Source organism: Dermacentor andersoni, chromosome 8 (genome assembly GCF_023375885.2).
Source record: "Dermacentor andersoni chromosome 8, qqDerAnde1_hic_scaffold, whole genome shotgun sequence".
In the NCBI taxonomy this organism is placed as follows: Eukaryota; Metazoa; Arthropoda; class Arachnida; order Ixodida; family Ixodidae; genus Dermacentor; species Dermacentor andersoni.
This window is the reverse complement of record NC_092821.1, coordinates 99,458,784-99,470,800: the sequence shown is the minus strand read 5'-3', so window position 1 is coordinate 99,470,800 and position 12,017 is coordinate 99,458,784. Positions and strand designations below refer to the sequence as shown.

Genomic DNA, 12,017 nt, shown 5'->3' with positions numbered 1-12,017 from the left:
CGGTCGGTCGGTCGGTCGGTCGGTCGGTCGGTCGGTCGGTCGGTCGGTCGGTCGGTCGGTCGGTCGGTCGGTCGGTCGGTCGGTCGGTCGGTCGGTCGGTCGGTCGGTCGGTCGGTCGGTCGGTCGGTCGGTCGGTCTGTCTGTCTGTCTGTCTGTCTGTCTGTCTGTCTGTCTGTCTGTCTGTCTGTCTGTCTGTCTGTCTGTCTGTCTGTCTGTCTGTCTGTCTGTCTGTCTGTCTGTCTGTCTGTCTGTCTGTCTGTCTGTCTGTCTGTCTGTCTGTCTGTCTGTCTGTCTGTCTGTCTGTCTGTCTGTCTGTCTGTCTGTCTGTCTGTCTGTCTGTCTGTCTGTCTGTCTGTCTGTCTGTCTGTCTGTCTGTCTGTCTGTCTGTCTGTCTGTCTGTCTGTCTGTCTGTCTGTCTGTCTGTCTGTCTGTCTGTCTGTCTGTCTGTCTGTCTGTCTGTCTGTCTGTCTGTCTGTCTGTCTGTCTGTCTGTCTGTCTGTCTGTCTGTCTGTCTGTCTGTCTGTCTGTCTGTCTGTCTGTCTGTCTGTCTGTCTGTCTGTCTGTCTGTCTGTCTGTCTGTCTGTCTGTCTGTCTGTCTGTCGGTCGGTCGGTCGGTCGGTCGGTCGGTCGGTCGGTCGGTCGGTCGGTCGGTCGGTCGGTCGGTCGGTCGGTCGGTCGGTCGGTCGGTCGGTCGGTCGGTCGGTCGGTCGGTCGGTCGGTCGGTCGGTCGGTCGGTCGGTCGGTCGGTCGGTCGGTCGGTCGGTCGGTCGGTCGGTCGGTCGGTCGGTCGGTCGGTCGGTCGGTCGGTCGGTCGGTCGGTCGGTCGGTCGGTCGGTCGGTCGGTCGGTCGGTCGGTCGGTCGGTCGGTCGGTCGGTCGGTCGGTCGGTCGGTCGGTCGGTCGGTCGGTCGGTCGGTCGGTCGGTCGGTCGGTCGGTCGGTCGGTCGGTCGGTCGGTCGGTCGGTCGGTCGGTCGGTCGGTCGGTCGGTCGGTCGGTCGGTCGGTCGGTCGGTCGGTCGGTCGGTCGGTCGGTCGGTCGGTCGGTCGGTCGGTCGGTCGGTCGGTCGGTCGGTCGGTCGGTCGGTCGGTCGGTCGGTCGGTCGGTCGGTCGGTCGGTCGGTCGGTCGGTCGGTCGGTCGGTCGGTCGGTCGGTCGGTCGGTCGGTCGGTCGGTCGGTCGGTCGGTCGGTCGGTCGGTCGGTCGGTCGGTCGGTCGGTCGGTCGGTCGGTCGGTCGGTCGGTCGGTCGGTCGGTCGGTCGGTCGGTCGGTCGGTCGGTCGGTCGGTCGGTCGGTCGGTCGGTCGGTCGGTCCTTCGTTCGTTCGTTCGATTGATTGATTGATTGATTGATTGATTGATTGATTGATTGATTCATTCATTGATCTGCCGTTATACGTGACTGGGAGTAGAGGCTAAAACGCCCGAGAACGGTATCCCTACTAATATAGTTCGCCACGTTAGCCGGTGAGGAGAGGCGCAACAAATGAAAAAAAAAGAAAAGACCAACAACAGGGATTACTGCTTTACTACAGGAGCTGCAAAAACAAAATATTCTTTAAGTAAACTGTACAATCTGATTACACAAGTCGCAGTGCACTACTAATATTCGCACGGCACTGTGAAAGAAGAAAGGAAACACCGACTAGCGAATGCACGCTTAGAAAAATAAGTGGACCTAAATTTAATTTTGTTCGTTCGTGGTGTGTCCGTTCAGAATAAGCTTATCTTATCAAGCAGTATACCTATGTGATCATACAATAGGCAGCCCAATAGGCGTTCGAAACTGCAAACAGGCCTAAGTGCTCTAGTGGCTGTGAAGACAAACAGCTTCGCGACGCAAAGCTTATTGTACCGGTGTTTGCAAAACAATACTTCCTATAAAAAATAAAGAAACAAACATGAACGGTGGAAATATACGGACTTAGAACGTCAAATGCAGCGCGTAATGTATTCTTGCTTTTCGAAGGAGGAAAAAAATAACACGTGGGATATAAAGATGGACAAAATTTTGCTTTATTTTGGTCTCTGCATGCTTTGTTACTTGCATGTCTGTTTCATTACATATATTTTTACATTTACACACATTTATATGGCATTAGGATCCCTTTGTGGTTGAACCTAAACCAGATTCCTGTGCTATAGCACCTCTCGAAGCCAGTCAGTTGCTTTGCGACGTTGAACACAATCAATCAATCAATCAATCAATCAATCAATCAATCAATCAATCAATCAATCAATCAATCAATCAATCAATCAATCAATCAATCAATCAATACTTTAGCAAACGCTTAGCATTGCGCTCAAAGACATCTTCAGATAATCGCATCTCTGTATCTAAAGGAGTTTACGTTCACGTGATATATTTACTGCCACTGCAACATCAGCACTCAAGTGCGTAACAAAGTGGAAAGTGCTCGTAAGTACGCTCCTCTACCAGCGACACAACGCCTATAGACCGGCGACGTTTGTGAACACTACGTCCTTCAAGTAGAACGTACTGCATACGCTGCGGGCGCCGGCCGGCGAAGTGTAGAAGCAGCGAAGACTTCCGCACGAAAAAAAAGAAAATAAATCCTGAGGAGCCGGATACGATTGCGGCGCTTGTCTTCGACAAACACTCGGCTAAGAGGACGATGCCGTCCTCGAGCGACCCAGAAGACGTCCCGCGCAAGACGAGACGGGAAGAGATATGAAACGGGCGTAGGAGAATATATATATATATATTAGCACACCACCGTAAAACGTTGTACTCGAAAGGGTGCAAGTGCGCCTCTTGTCGAGGGTGTTGTCTCAACGGAAGAACCTGGAGGCTTTTGTGGACTCAATGAAGCGGGGTTCTGTTCTTTAGTAGTTCCGGGATTCCTGCACGCAGAATGGTGGTTTGCGATGAAAAGGGGGCGCCTTACGTTTCGAATGGTCTCTCTCTCTCTCTCTCTCTCGTGCGGGGAAACCTCACCAACGCCCGGCAGTTGTGAGTTGTGGGTTCGCGCTCTTACTTTGCCAGTGTTGCGGTTCACCTCTAAATGTCGCGCTATAGAGAAAAGATATGTACGGACACTGAAGAGAAACACTCAGTGAGTTTAGACTAGTAAAGTATTCTTTCACAACATTGTATTCCATGAATTTCGAAAACGTATTCCCTGAAAACGAGAGTCAAAGTTCCGTTTACTGTAGTTGTGTACACGAACTCCAGTTCATGTACATCAGTGTAACGGCATGGATTTCGAAGTCAATTTTTTTTAGTTGAATCATTGTGGCACAGTAATAGCTTCTCAAGCTTGCGAAGTTCAGCTTTTGAATTTTATAACAGAATGTTGCCATTTTCACGGATAGGAAATTAACTATCCTCGAGTGGTTGCTGTCAAAGATCTGCGACGTCACGGCAAGCTGGCACAGGAACTTCCTATAGTTAGGTGTCGCCACGTCAGACCTCTGTGTGTTACTAAGCCTCGTTTTCATGGTAAGATTGACTGTTTTGGTGTTGTCGAAGCGTAATTCACTCATACACCTCAGATAGACAGACAGATAGACAGACGGACCGACGGACAGACGGACGTACGGACGTTAATACGGTCCTGTGGCGGGAAAGTCAACTTGCCCATTTGATAGTGCTTGGTGACTTCGTTGAAGGTGAATAAAATGTCTTTAAATTCCCCGTACCCACCCTGCAGACCTGCGTCCTACCCGGCGCGGAGGGTTAGAGCGTGCGCCCGAGAGTGAGCAGTATCACCGAAGTAGGTGAGGGAGTCTAGCTGAGAATCGAGATGTGCTGGAAACCAAGTAACGGTGTGAGGGGATATAATCTTATTGCCGAGAATTGTAGAGCCTTCGACGGAAATGGAGCTAGAAGCAAAGACCCTACCGCCGATCTAGAGTCTGTATAGATTTGCGAACTACTATTGTCTAGGAGGGCGAGAGTTATGGCAGCCTAGTCGGCCCTCGAGGGAGTAGAATCTTTGAAAGATGCGGAATTGAGGATCGAACCTTTCTTATCGATGAAAGTGGCAGCGAACCTCGTCGAGTGGTTTAGTACTACTACTACTGCTACTACTACTACTACTACTACTACTACTACTACTACTACTACTACTACTACTACTACTACTACTACTTCTACTACTACTATAACTAACCACAGGAGTGCTGGCCAGCACCACCAAAAAGTTCACGTTCAAAAGTTCACGTGGACGTGACGCCTTCGGCAGAAAGGATGTGCCACATGCGCCGCTAACGCCTGAGTCGTGGCGCTGGCTGCTAACACTCCAAGGGTTAGTCCTAGAGGATGAATATGAATACCCGAGGAAGTGGATGGGAAAACGGCGTCGCGGTTACTCAATTGGTAAGAGCATCGCACGCGTAATGCAAAGCCATGCGGTCGTATCCCACCTGCAGTCAATTGTCTCCTCAGCGACTTTCTTTGCCATTTACTTATCATTTACGTATTTCAGTTAGATTAGATTCTGGTGCCTTACGTGCCAAAACCACGACCAGATTATGAGACAGGCAGTAGCAGTGGGCTCCGGATTAATTTTGACCACCTGGAGGTTTTTTTAACGTGCACCCAATGCACAGTAAACCGGCGTTTTTTGCATTTTGCCCCCGCAGAAATGGGGCCGCCGCGGCCGGGTCTACATCCCGTGATGTCTTGCTTAGCAGCGCAACGCCATAGCCGGTAGGCCAGCACGGCGGGTTTATTTCAAGTACGAACGGCACTTGTTTTCCTCTATGCTGTCCTTGGTGTCATTTTCTGTTGGCTTCTTACGATATGACTAATAAAAAGAGGCCCTGCGGTTTCCTTTCTTCTTGTTCTATATATATATATACACACACACAGATATCGTTCCTTCAACTACGTCCTCTTTGGTTAACAGACACTTGTAGAATGCAAAGAAGAAACGAGAAATAATAGAGAAAAAAAAAAAAAAAAGAAGCGAAGACGAGCGGGGCCCGTAACACTGACGCGAGGATTTCTGCACGCAATACTACCAGGCACTTCGCTTTTGCATGCCGTGCTTCGCTCCTCCCACGTCCTTGACTCGACTTTTTGTTCGGTCCCGTTGGCCCGTTTGCACAGAGAAGGGCGCTGCCTAAGCGAACCTCGTCGTGCCCCGACGGACCACCGCTGAGCCCAGCGTTGCGTGCCGTGGCGTGCTGCATGCTCTGTGCGATGAAAAAAGAAAAGAAGGAAAACGGCGGGGCGTGAAGTAACAGGCCACGTCCTCAACCGTTTCGACGCCGCTTTCGCGCGATGGGGAGCGACTGTGCGAGCCTAGCTGAGCGCTGCCTGGCACAGTGAGCCCGCAGGCGTCGCGTGTCGAAGAACGCGTCACGAAGGTGACGGCGACGGGCACGACGAAGTGGTGCTTCGTACAGTTTGCCGAAAGTGAGAGGAAAAAAGAAATATTGATTGATTCGCCGGGTGTAGTACCCCCCGGAGGAACGCAGCGGCTACGTACGTATACATTTGTTTGCGCGCTGCACCGGCGGTCCTCTCACTTTCGTTAATTGGTTGTCGACGTCAGCTCACGGGGACGAAAAGAGCGGTGCCGAACATGGGACAAGAACACGACGGTTCTTAAGGGGCTGTAGAGAACGTAGGCCATACTATATATATAATCATAGAAGGAAGGTCCGTGTGTCTAACAACAAGAAACTATTTACTAATGTTCTCGGTGCGTTAGTAAAATAATAGCTTTTTTGTTCATGGTAAAGATGTTAACCTTTCTTTCTTGGTTATTTCTACCGGTTCAGCGAACGCTTCTCTTTGACTATATATATGTAATTTCGAACAGAAGGGTCCGGTATGCACGTAGTTTAGAAAACAGGTGCACACATGCGAAACAAGGCATGTTTACTTGCTTACGTTTCGGGACAGCCACGGCCAAAACGGTGGGACGCTGCCGGATCGGCAGAGAAGTGCGAGTGTCCCCCGCCCTGCCCACCCAGTAGATACTCCTACGGTTCAAGTCACGTGAAACACCCTGTATATACTTCGCCCCAAGCTAAAGGCGACAAACTGTCCCCTGGCTCGAGCTGCCAGCTATATACTGGTCAGCGCTGGCACAGTTTTCTTTTTTTTTTGCAAATATTTGCCGTAAGTGGTTTTCAGTATCATTGCTGCTTCACTCGCCTTAGATTGTGGTGGAGATGCGCATTCACTGCACTCACCGCGACACCTGCGACGCCGCTGAGGCGCTCCTGATCACACCAGCATTTCGAGACGCCTGCTAGCGGCCAGAGCTGTGCTTCTGCTGCGGAACAGGGCCCGTATTCACCAAACTTTCCTAAGCTAAAAGCGTTCGTGCCAGCCAGTAGTGATGTAGGACATGTTATTAGCGAAGGCGATCGGCCAATGAAAGACGGAACTTACGAGCGAGAAGCTTTTGTGAATTTGGCCCCAGATGTTTCCTCGCCTGCCGCGTCGACCTTACCTCTTGGCCCCGCGTATTCTCGGAGGAGCGTCGGAAAAGCTTTAGAACTGCGCCAAACTTCGCTATCACTTACAATGTTTAGCCCTGTCGCCGTTTTTTTTTTTCAATAAACAACATCGTCATAATTTTGCTTGTTGCGTGGCGTCGGCACCAATTTTTTCACTGGGTCGGGCCTCCACAATGATGCAGACGACGGTGGCCCAGCATTTCGGAACTGTAGTTTTCTGTCTATCTAGTACATGTTTTCTAATCGTTTATACTTGCTAAGTGTGATTGTTTTTGCATGCCAGAAACATGCGGTGCAGTATGTCCGAGATAAAAAAAAATATGTGCCATCATTACTCCTTTAGCGATCTTTTTTGAAGGCCAGTAGATGTGCCTGGGGCGCATACTTTAAGTGCGAGCGTTTCTTATGTAGAAGGCGATGCCGTGCGAAACAGCAGGTTCAGAAAAGCTATGTGAGCTGTCCTTCAAACGGCACATACTAAGCTAGCAATAATCTTAAACACCCAGATACAGTAGCACAGTGAGTTTAGTTAAACGCCAGAGAAATTAACTTTTTTTTATGTTGTTGTTTTTTCAAAGGTAATTATTAGAAAGGAACTTTTCGTCGTATCTTTATTTTCAGAAACTGCACACTATAGTGGACGAGCAATGTTCGTTCGCGTAAGCGTTCTATTACACCGTCTGACGCAGGGAAGCAGCCGTCTCTGATCGGATGCCCAATCGGACGGCGCTGTGCCATGGGCCGAATCGCAACGCATCCCAAGTGCCATCGTCACGCGAGCTTTTTCTGACGCTTCTCGCTGGCCTTTAGTGTGGGTCGCTCTGCACCAGCTCTCTAAGCCACCGTTGTCTATACTGTATCCAGTCCCCGTCGAGTGTCTGCGGTCGATCGCACCCACGCGAGTCGTGCGCTAATTGCGTCGGCAATCTCGACGGAGGGTGCTACTTTACTGCAGCTGCCGCGGTGAACCGCATGCGTGTATCACACTTTTAGCCTTTCCTGGGATTAGGCTCTTCCTGCGCACCCTCTTCATTTCCTCCCTCGATTCTGCTCAGGTCTGGCTTCCTGGAGCATCCGTTGATTAATCAGTCCGACTCAGTGGTGGGTCTGCTTGTACTCTTCTTGGGTGTTCTTTTTTTGTGTGTTTCTGGGTTTGTGTTAGCGTGTGTGATTGTGCGTGTTTGTGTGCGCGTGGGCGCAAAAGAGGTAAAAAGTTAGAGTGCCTGCAGTCATGAACATGAAACGTGACCAAGCGATCACGAGCGCGCGAAGTTGTGGTCTCACCACGGCCATTAATACATTCTTGCTCTGACATTGCCGCTGTGTAGTTTGAACACTGCTGTACTCGTCGCGGCTGCACGTTGTCGGTTTCTTTCTTTAATGAGGAAGTAGTATGGGCTAACGGGCCCTTACACATGCTGTATACGTATAATTTGTGCTCTTTTCTGCTACGCACCTGGTCAAACTGTGTGCGTACTGATGCAGAAGCTTTGTTACCTGTAGGTCAATTTTACTACACTGACTGCGTTCCCTGACCTCCTACCTAGCCAAGAGCCTCTTCTACCTATAACTTGTATATAAACACTTCTATATACGTTGGTTGAGGTCGTATATCGTTCTCTACGTTCCCGAAAAGCTTCATTCTGATCCGAATATTATTGTTGATGAATTTTTTTGATGTAGCGATTCCAACGGAATTAACAGACTCCCCGTGAAATGAATCTGCGCGTGCTCTGAGGATAAGCTGGTTGACAAACATTCCGAGCGCTCTCTCAAACTGCACACGTTTGCCGTATTTAGGAGCGCGTTATGTCAAGTGGCTGGCAGACTAAACTAGAACTACTGCAGTGATTTAGTGGTTGTGGCGTTGTGCTGGTGGGCCCTAGCGGTCGCGATTTTGATTCCACACCATGGCGGCAGCGTCAAAATGAAGGCGGATTTCACAAATATCCGCGCACAGAAATTTCAGTGAATTAGAGGGCGTATTTACCTCGACGAAGACAAGTAAAACACTGTGAGGCCGAGAACGACATCACGCCTGGATTTTTATTGTTTTTTTTACCGTTGATCGTCTTTATAACAGTGTAAATGCCCCTTAATGAAGACATACTAGCCAAGGAGAAAGTTGTTAAGGTGTTATGCGACGCTTCATCAAAGTGCAGGAACGGCTTAGTTGGTGATCCGTGTTGTTTGAACAGCGCAGAAGCAGGCGAAGCATGAACAGAAAACGAAAACAAAAAAACGAGGACAAGCACCAATAACCGTGGGTTGTCTAATTAACGAGTACTCGTGTTGGTTACTGTTGACTTGCTCAAAAGATGCACACTTGGAAAGTGTTCTGTATGCATCCCCTCGTTTTCTGCCTATGTAGGTTGCCTACCTTTTAACATGGCCTAAATAAATCCGGAGCCCTTCGCTATACAGTGTGCCTCAACGGCAAACTGCAGCCTCTTGCGCATTAAAAGAAATACACGAAACCTAATAAAGTAAACCTAACGGAGCATGCCGTCTCAGAATTCACACCACTGCTGCCGTTCAACTTTTTGCAGGGAAGACGTTCTGGCTGCTGTCCCACTCGCCAAGCCACTGCTAGGATGAGGCGCCTCGGAAGGCCAGTGCAGTTGCAAGGGCGTTTCCAGAGGTCGTAGTAGCGCGCTCGGCGCTAAGGAGAGAGTATCATCAGGAGGTAAGGGTTGCACCTTCGTTTATATCATACATTTGCAGAGACGTCGGCGCGCCGAGCTGGTTTCTTTTTCTGGTGCTTCTGAGAAAGAGCCGTGGTTCTCATTCTGTGGCACTGTGCTTTTGTGCTCTTTTCCATCCACAATCTTTCGAGTGTTTTTTTTTTTTTTTTACCTGAGACAACAAACACTGTTCTGTGCACCTTTGCGGAAACTAGGTCCGAAGGATGGTTAGAATGCTGGTACGAGACACTTCACTGCCGAGCACCCGCACCTCTTCGTGACGACCACGGTAGAACAAGCTACTCGTTGAGCCAGGACGAAACCGTGTTTTCTGCATCCCATAGCTATATTGGGGCCGAGGCCCACCCCCCGAAAAGCTGGCGCTGCCTTCGGCGTGACGTCGTATGAGGGATCACGCGGAGACGGCGGCCGCGTCGGCTGCTTCGGAAGCTCCGAATCAAGCTGAAAACGAAAGTTTAAAGTCCCACCTGCGCTGCGGTTATGGGGAGGTGGCGAGGTTTTTCCAGCTTCGGGTGTTTACAACACTTCAAAACGCTATAATAGGTAGTGGCTGCCTTTGAAGCCGTGCAAGTGACAGGGTAGGATACCACTCGGTGCCGCAGCGCCGGACGTACGCAACGGAGCCCGGCGTAAGCCTTCACACGGAGCCGCGGGAAAAGAAGCTAAGCCTGTTTTTTTTTGTTCATCTGGGAATATTCCTTTGAACGATCCCCTGTATATACATGGCCTTGGTAGCTGCACTCTTCACAATATTCAAGGTGATATATGCCATTGATCAACACCAGTGCTCTCGCTATTTCATCAAGCATTGTCTTAATCTTCTACCACTAAATCAGCAAAGCTACCCTGAGACGTCCTTCGTCAATTGGTGAGCGCTGCTTAAAGAAAGAAAAAGAAAATAATACATCACGAAAGCTTGCCAGCTCGCTCAGTTTTCCATCCTACTCTGAGCCTTGGACAGTTAAGGCGTTCAAACGTCTGTCCTTATTCATCTCCTCCAGTGTCACTGAGCAGTGCCGTTAGGATCGAACTCGCTACATCGGTCTCAGCGGCACACAGCCACTGGGTCCTTGTGTATGCAGTTTCGTGCTCGGCAGCTGCTTTCACGCGAAACGACCGGTAACCGGACATGCACGAAAGGACGAGGAAAGTGCGCGCGGTTCCCACGCAGAATGTTTGGGCCATGATTGATTCCGAACATGCGAACGCGAATGCGTGCTGGCTCATCGATCGCCTTGCGTGCCACCGGCTTCTGGGGAGGAGTTCGACTGTGCTCCCATACCTTTTCTGTATTCATAAAAAAAAAGCCATAGTTCCGAGGACACGTAATAGCCATGGAACGCTTAGGCGAGTCCCCTATGGATATCCCCGAGCAGATCAATGGCACTTCGCATGCTGAACGGACGCCTGCACACCGCCTCATTCACCGACTGCAGTACCGTGAACGCAGTAGAGGGTCACGTGAGTCGTTCGGGAGAGGGAACTTTCAGCGAGCGTACGAGAAACGATAAAGGTCGAGCCCGTTGTGCGCCACTAACCCATCCGTGATTATACGTTTAATGTGGAGCCGCTCACGGGGGGGGGGGGGATTAGGGGATTAGCTGCAGCCAAAGGGTCGAGCGCTTCCTTCTGGTTCTATCTCCCAATCCGCTGGCGTCAGTAAAGTCGCCTTCACCGCGCTACATAACGCCTATGAGGCGAAGCGTGGCGGGGTGTGGTTTGAGAGAGGAAAAAAAAAATAAATAAAGAAAGAAAGAAAGCGGAGTAATAAGGAGAGAGGAAGTGCACTACTAACTCGTAAAGGTGGATGAAAATACTAGAAACGATAATCAGGGCCTCGCACGGGACAAGGCTTTCATTTTTGATGCTGGAAAACTGAAAACCGTTTTGCCCAGGAAAACTCATTTCGACTGATCAGGTATATAGACACCATCTGCAAAGAAAAGCGATCTTTTACCTTAAATCGGTTCTATTATCTGAGTTGTTGCGTATTCAGCTGGTTGCTTTTCTGTGTTGTGAAAAACAATAAATATGAACAAAAATACAAAATATTATCGAAGAGACAGACAAAAGGATGTAATCTAATGGTTTGCTATGCTGTGTTCACAAAATAAAGTTGGGGTACGAAAGATTTGAGAAACGAAATAAAGAGGAAACAACTCAACATTCCAGTATACGTGCCTAGAATTAAGCTAGCTTTAGTAGCTTTAAAAGTACTGCTACGTTACATAAAAGGAACCTGATTTTCCGAAAAGTTGCTAATAAGTGACACCATGCGATGCTGCGTGTCTCTTTGTCTGACGACATTAAAATGTGCGTAAGATTCTGTTATATTTTGACAGACAGTGTGACAGCGCATACACAAATGACTTTTTTCATTGGAAGATATACACTGAATCTTAATTAGTAGATGAAAATCACGAAGAGGGGCAATCGACAGAAAACACCAACGAAGCACCCAAAGTCTAAGTGATATACAGGTTGTTTCACGTAACATGAACCAAGGATTTTAATACAAGTGCTTAACTGCAACTGAATGAAACCAAAGACATAAGGTTTGCCGTCGTGTGGCGTTCCTTAGGGTATATTTCATACTGCGCCTAATTAGTTAATCAACTGAGATCAATTATGCAAATTTTTTCATATTCGCTTAAGGGCCAAGTGCATTTCGTTGCGTCGTAGAGGGCATTGCAAAACAACCGATCCAATTTTTTTGTGGCAACGTACATGCCGCGTGGTGATCTTTTTCGGCGTTTAAAGAAAGCCCGCGAAGCGTGAAATAAAACCACGTGACTGCGCTCGTGCGCTATCGTATTGCGACGCTCTCAACCGTGCGTCGAGCCTATCGCTTCTCAGGGACGAACGGCGCATCGTTTC

At 49.3% G+C, this 12,017-nt stretch overlaps 1 protein-coding gene across 1 annotated transcript in view; it reads left to right on the top strand.

Annotated features, from left to right (window-relative positions):
- LOC126529301 (uncharacterized) overlaps positions 1 to 12,017 on the top strand; it is a 220,187-nt gene that overhangs the window by 169,594 nt on the left and 38,576 nt on the right. Inside the window, exon 4 of the mRNA XM_050176903.3 lies at positions 8,985 to 9,121. The gene's annotated coding sequence lies outside the window, so the exon portion shown is untranslated. The remainder of the gene's footprint in view (positions 1 to 8,984; positions 9,122 to 12,017) is intronic.